Below are 5,427 nucleotides of genomic sequence, written 5' to 3' on the forward strand. Positions count from 1 at the left end.
GGGGGGGGGGGGGGGTGTGGCGAGCGGGGAGGAACTGGTCTGAATGTCGGAACTGTGTGCACAGTATTGTTCTCGATGAAAGGTCAGTGAGGCTTGAGATTAGATATAAAACAAAGAGGAATTCCTGAGGTTTACTCTCTTTACAGAACTGGAATTGATAGCTGAAGAGAGCAGATCCCCTCTTCTTTTCTGAAAAGAGCAAAAGAGAAATATGCTGTTTTAAAATTTAACATTTTAATAATTTGACTCTGTATAAAATCCCTTACCTTACCATGCCCCCCCCCAAAAAAAAAAGGAAAGCAGGTAATTAGATACTATATTTATCTAATAGTTTAAAATTTTTTCTTGTAATTAATCTATGATTATGGAAAAGCATCTCTTGCCCTTCCCCAGTACTGCCTGTCTTTCTCAGTTCACCCCCTCCCCAACAGACACACATCTACCTACCTCACCACTTTCTACTTCTTGGACTTTGATTGTCAAAGTGATCTAGGGCAGAGTCTTCAAACCTGGCCCACCTGTTTTTGTGCAGACCAAGAGCTAAGAGTGGTTTTTACATTTTAAAATGTTTTTGGGTGAAAAATCCAAAGAATCATAATTTGTGACATATGAAAATTGTATGAAATTCAAATGTCAGTGTCTATAAATAGAAATGACTGGATGAAGCACAACCATGTCCATTGCCTGGCTATTGTCTCTGGGTACTTTTGCATTCTAACAAAGAATTGCAGTGCTGAAACAGGGACTGTATGACCCGTGAAGTCTTAAAGTATTTACTCTCAGGTCTTTTATAGAAAAAGTTGGCTGATCTTTAGGTGGTTGTTCAACAAATTTTTGTCTTCCTTCCTCCCTCCCTGTCTTTCTCTCTCTTTTTTTTTTTTTGATTATTCACTATATTAATAAAGGTACTGCTAAAGAGTGGAGGTGGTGGTTATCTTCTGACATTAAAGACTGTCCTTCTAGTATTTTAACTTTGGATATAGTACTGGCTTGATTTTATTATGTTAAGAAAGTAGTCATTGTTCCTACATCATGTCTCTTAAAGGCAGGAAGGTTCAGTTTTATTTTATGAAGACGTATGTATGTATATGAGATAGTAAATTTATATGGTAAATGTATTCCTTTTGTATAGTAAGTTTATAGTTTTCCTGCTAAATTTTCCTTGTGATCCTAAGAGAAACCCCATGTAGCCAGGTTCTATTATTCTTTTAGTATACTTCTGACTCATGTATTCATTTAATTGTACTTTCTTTTTTCTATAGAATCCTCAAAGGGAACCTTCCTTGGAACATGGTTTTGAAATAGAACCCTTCCTGCTGAAGATTCAGAAACCTGAGGTATAGTGTTCATTTTACATCCAGTACTTACAAGCAGAGAAACAGCTGGGCAGTCATCCTTAAGTTTTCCTCTTAGTAGAGTGGGAGAGCTTTCACCTTGTTCTTGACTGGTAGTGGTTTATAGAAAAATCTTAAAACATTCTGAGGACATCGCTGTTAAATGCCTCAGAGATGATCTGTTTTAATAGTGAGAATAGGAAAGTCAGCTACTTGAGGAGTAATGGAATGAGGTCCCAAGGTGTGTGAGCTGATCAGTGCCATTGTTTCTTCCCTACGAGTGTGACCATGTAGTTTATCTTGTAAACTAGGCCACCGTTGAGAGTAAAAGCAGGTAATAAAGGTCATTGGAATTAGGTAATTTTAGATGATATTTTGAAACATATACACGTCAGCCAAAATTGGTTTTATTGCACAGTAGATCACAAATAGTTCTATTGAAGATTTTTCTCTAAAGTAAAAATACTTAAAATGTATGTACATTATAGCAAAAATTTTAAAAATTCTTTAATAAGCATTAATCAGTTTCTTAAGTATACTTGTCTCATATACCAGGTGGTTGGTATTTTTCTGAAGGTTTTTCTGGTATTATTGGTCTTTATTTTTCAGTGTGATCTTATATTTTTTCATAACATTGCCTGCAATCAACTTTAAAGTTGCCCTTATGATTAGTATATTTAGGATTGTCATCAGCTTCAACTGCTACTTCTCTGTAGACCATACTGTTTTTAAGAAAATAACTCTTTCTGTTGTTGCTTGGTTATCTGTTAAATTTGAGAAGATTTACTTCAATGGCATGTGATATTTTTAATCTTATAATTTAGTTTTGTTGAAAAATCCTAAATACCTTTTTTTAGGTTTTGTTTCAAGTCATTTCTTCACCACCATTTCATTCCATTTGGGAATAGTATATACACTTATCTAATTAAAAGACTTTTAATCAGTCAAGACAGTCTACCCTTGTTAATTCTTTTAAGGGCAGTGACCCATATTTTTAAAAGATTAATAGGTCACATAAATCATAAATTGAATTTAGAATTAGGAATATCTATTTTGTGTGTGTGCACATGCATTTGTGTGTCGGTCTCTCTGTGTTTCAGTTGTCTTTCTCTGAGGATATATAAAAAATAAACAGTACAAATATATTGACAGTCGGAAGTAGGTCTCCATTTTCCATCTTCTTAGGGCAATAATTATTATCAGCTTCTTCAGCTTTTTTCTAGAAGTATTTTCTCAATATTCAAGCATGTCCCCATTCCACTTATTATCTATCATCTTTGTATATGTCTATGTATTTTTTATTTTAGAACAAATATTGCCATTCTATCAATATTTCTAATTCTCTCTTTTTCATTTAATAATACTGAATACTGTGCCATATAAGAAGAGGAAGTTTTGAAACCAGTTTCAAAGAGAAAAGAATCTACTGTGGAAAATGTTTATATGTCTTTATGTTCTAAATCCTGTAGAGGCAAATATTTATTTTAAAAATATTGATTTCTAGAAAAAAGCACCTTTACTTTAAAGGAATAGGTATCTCTAGAATTTGTTATTGAGCCATGTTAATTTATGTCAGACATTTAAAAGCATAGTGTGTTTATGAACTTCTCACGGTCAGTGTCTGCAGATTCTTGCTCTGTCAAGAGCAGTTACATTTCCCAATGCAAAACAATACCCCTTTCATTTCCATTAAGTATCTCAAGTCTCTGAACTTGGAGGCTGCTACAATTAAACACTTGATAAACACGCAGTGTTTTCACAGTACGGATATAAATGGGATTTATTCTTTAGTACTTGTCCTGTGGGCTACATGAGATTAAAATTACAAAGGTTGCTTTTGCATTACAATTCAGTCCTTCAGTTAAGGCTCTTACCTGTAACCTTTGAAGGCAACCTTTTTCCTTATCATCCATAAAAATGTTCTGCTGCTGCTGCAGCTAAGTCGCTTCAGTTGTGTCGGACTCTGTGTGACCCCATAGACGGCAGCCCACCAGGCTCCCCCATCCCTGGGATTCTTCAGGCAAGAACACTGGAGTGGGTTGCCATTTCCTTCTCCAGTGCATGAAAGTGAACAGTGAAAGTGAAGTTGCTCAGTCGTGTCTGACTCCTAGCGACCCCATGGACTGCAGCCCATCAGGCCCTTCCGTCCATGGGATTTTCCAGGCAAGAGTACTGGAGTGGGTTGCCATTGCCTTCTCCGCCTACAAAGAGACAACACATTTTTCCTCTGATGGAGGGAGATCTGAGACCTAGACTGGCCGCTTGGGTCCCCAGATCTAGTTTGGAGAGAACCTGTTTTGGAAATTGTGGATGAAGTTATAGTGGAATGTGCGGAATTGGGAGGCAGCCATGGCATGACTTCAGAGGAATCTAAGAAGAGTTTTCAAATGGATGAAGAACAGATACAGAGAGTAGGAAGAAGAAAGAGGAGTGAGTGAGTCACAGACCCAGGGAAGGAGAGAAGTAACCAATGGGTCTGGGGTGGATGGGGGCAGAGCTCTTGGATCATATTAGGAGAGCTGGCTTCATTTGAAAAACTGGAGAAAGTGCAGATATGGCCTTATTATCATGAGATTACAGGACGAAGGGTCTTAAGACAGCAAACATAATGTTTGTAATAGGATAAATAAGAGTTTCACAGCTTATGGTTTGATCTGTAAAATCTAAATTATATTTATAAGCTGCAGTGGTGAAAGCACCAAGACAAGCAATAAATTAGGTTTCTAGGGGAAGTATACATCTTTGAGTATAACTTCAAAAGGAATTAATTGAAGCGTGTTCCCTGAAAAGGATACAGCTGATCTTCCCCTTCACATAGCCAGTTCTTGGTCACGGTTCTTAGGGCTAAATATTGTACATACAGATCCACAATGAAAATTAATATTCAAAGATGAATTTCTTTAAGGCAAGTAAATTGCATATTATAGTTCTTCTAATAGGGACTGATATTTTGTGTGCTTGATGAGTAAACAAGGTACTAGCATCCTCAGGCCTGCTAAAGCTCTTCGTTCATCTTTCCTCTGTTTTGTTTCAGATAATACAAGATTTTAATTTTGTGTTACATTTGCTTATGTCCCTGGTGACTGAGATGGTAAAGAATCTGCCTGCAATGCAGGAGACCCAGGTTTGATCCCTGGAGAAGGGAATGGCTACCCACTCCAGTATTCTTGCCAGGAGAATTCCATGGACAGAGAAGCCTGGTGGGCTTCAGGCTATGGGGTCCCAAAGAGTTGAACGTGACTGAGCGACTAACACACATATCCCTTTTACAGGATTACTGAACTAAATACTGTTAATTGCTTACTTAAGGTTATTTTCTCTAATACAAGTCTCTTTTCTGAAAGAAACTTGTTAGTTCAGATATTGCCTTGGCTCTGTATGGCTATATATTTAGGAGGGGTAGACTTCACAAGTAGCCCCAAAGGGAACTCTTGATTACTCTATTCCCGTGACTTTAAACCTTCGGCACTGTCTAGAGACATTTTTCATTGACACAACTGGAGAGGGTGCCTTTTCATACTGTTCATGGGGTTCTCAAGGCAAGAATATTGAAGAAGCAAGAGCACAAGCTGGAATTAAGATTTTGGGAGAAATATCAATAACCTCACATATGCAGATGACACCACTCTTGTGGCAGAAAGCGAAGAGGAGCTAAAGAGCCTCTTGATTAAAGTGAAAGAGGAGAGTGAAAAAGTTGACTTAAAACTCAACATTCAAAAAACAGATCATGGCATCCAGTCCCATAACTTCATGGCAAATAGATGGGAAAACAATGGAAACAGTGACAGACTTTATTTTCTTGGGCTCCAAAACCACTGCAGATGGTGACTGCAGCCATGAAATTAAGACACTTGTTCCTTGGAAGAAAAACTATGAGTAACCTAGACAGTATATTAAAAAGCAGAGACATTACTTTGCAGACAAAAGTCCATTTAGTCAGAGCTATGGTTTTCCAGGAATCATGTATGGATGTGAGAGTTGGGCTATAAAGAAAGCTGAGCACCAAAGAATTGATACTTTTTGACTGTGTCTTGGAGAAGAATCTTGAGAGTCCCTTGGACTGAAAGGAGATCCAACCAGTCCATCCTCTGTC

At 37.4% G+C, this 5,427-nt stretch overlaps 1 long non-coding RNA gene across 1 annotated transcript in view; it reads left to right on the plus strand.

Annotated features, from left to right (window-relative positions):
- The window catches only part of LOC105004535, a 57,821-nt gene that overhangs the window by 23,776 nt on the left and 28,618 nt on the right, over window positions 1-5,427 (plus strand). The window contains exon 2 of the long non-coding RNA XR_827235.1: window positions 1,263-1,337. This is a non-coding gene — a long non-coding RNA (uncharacterized LOC105004535). The remainder of the gene's footprint in view (window positions 1-1,262; window positions 1,338-5,427) is intronic.

Source organism: Bison bison, unplaced genomic scaffold, assembly GCF_000754665.1.
Source record: "Bison bison bison isolate TAMUID 2011002044 unplaced genomic scaffold, Bison_UMD1.0 scf7180017864479, whole genome shotgun sequence".
In the NCBI taxonomy this organism is placed as follows: Eukaryota; Metazoa; Chordata; class Mammalia; order Artiodactyla; family Bovidae; genus Bison; species Bison bison.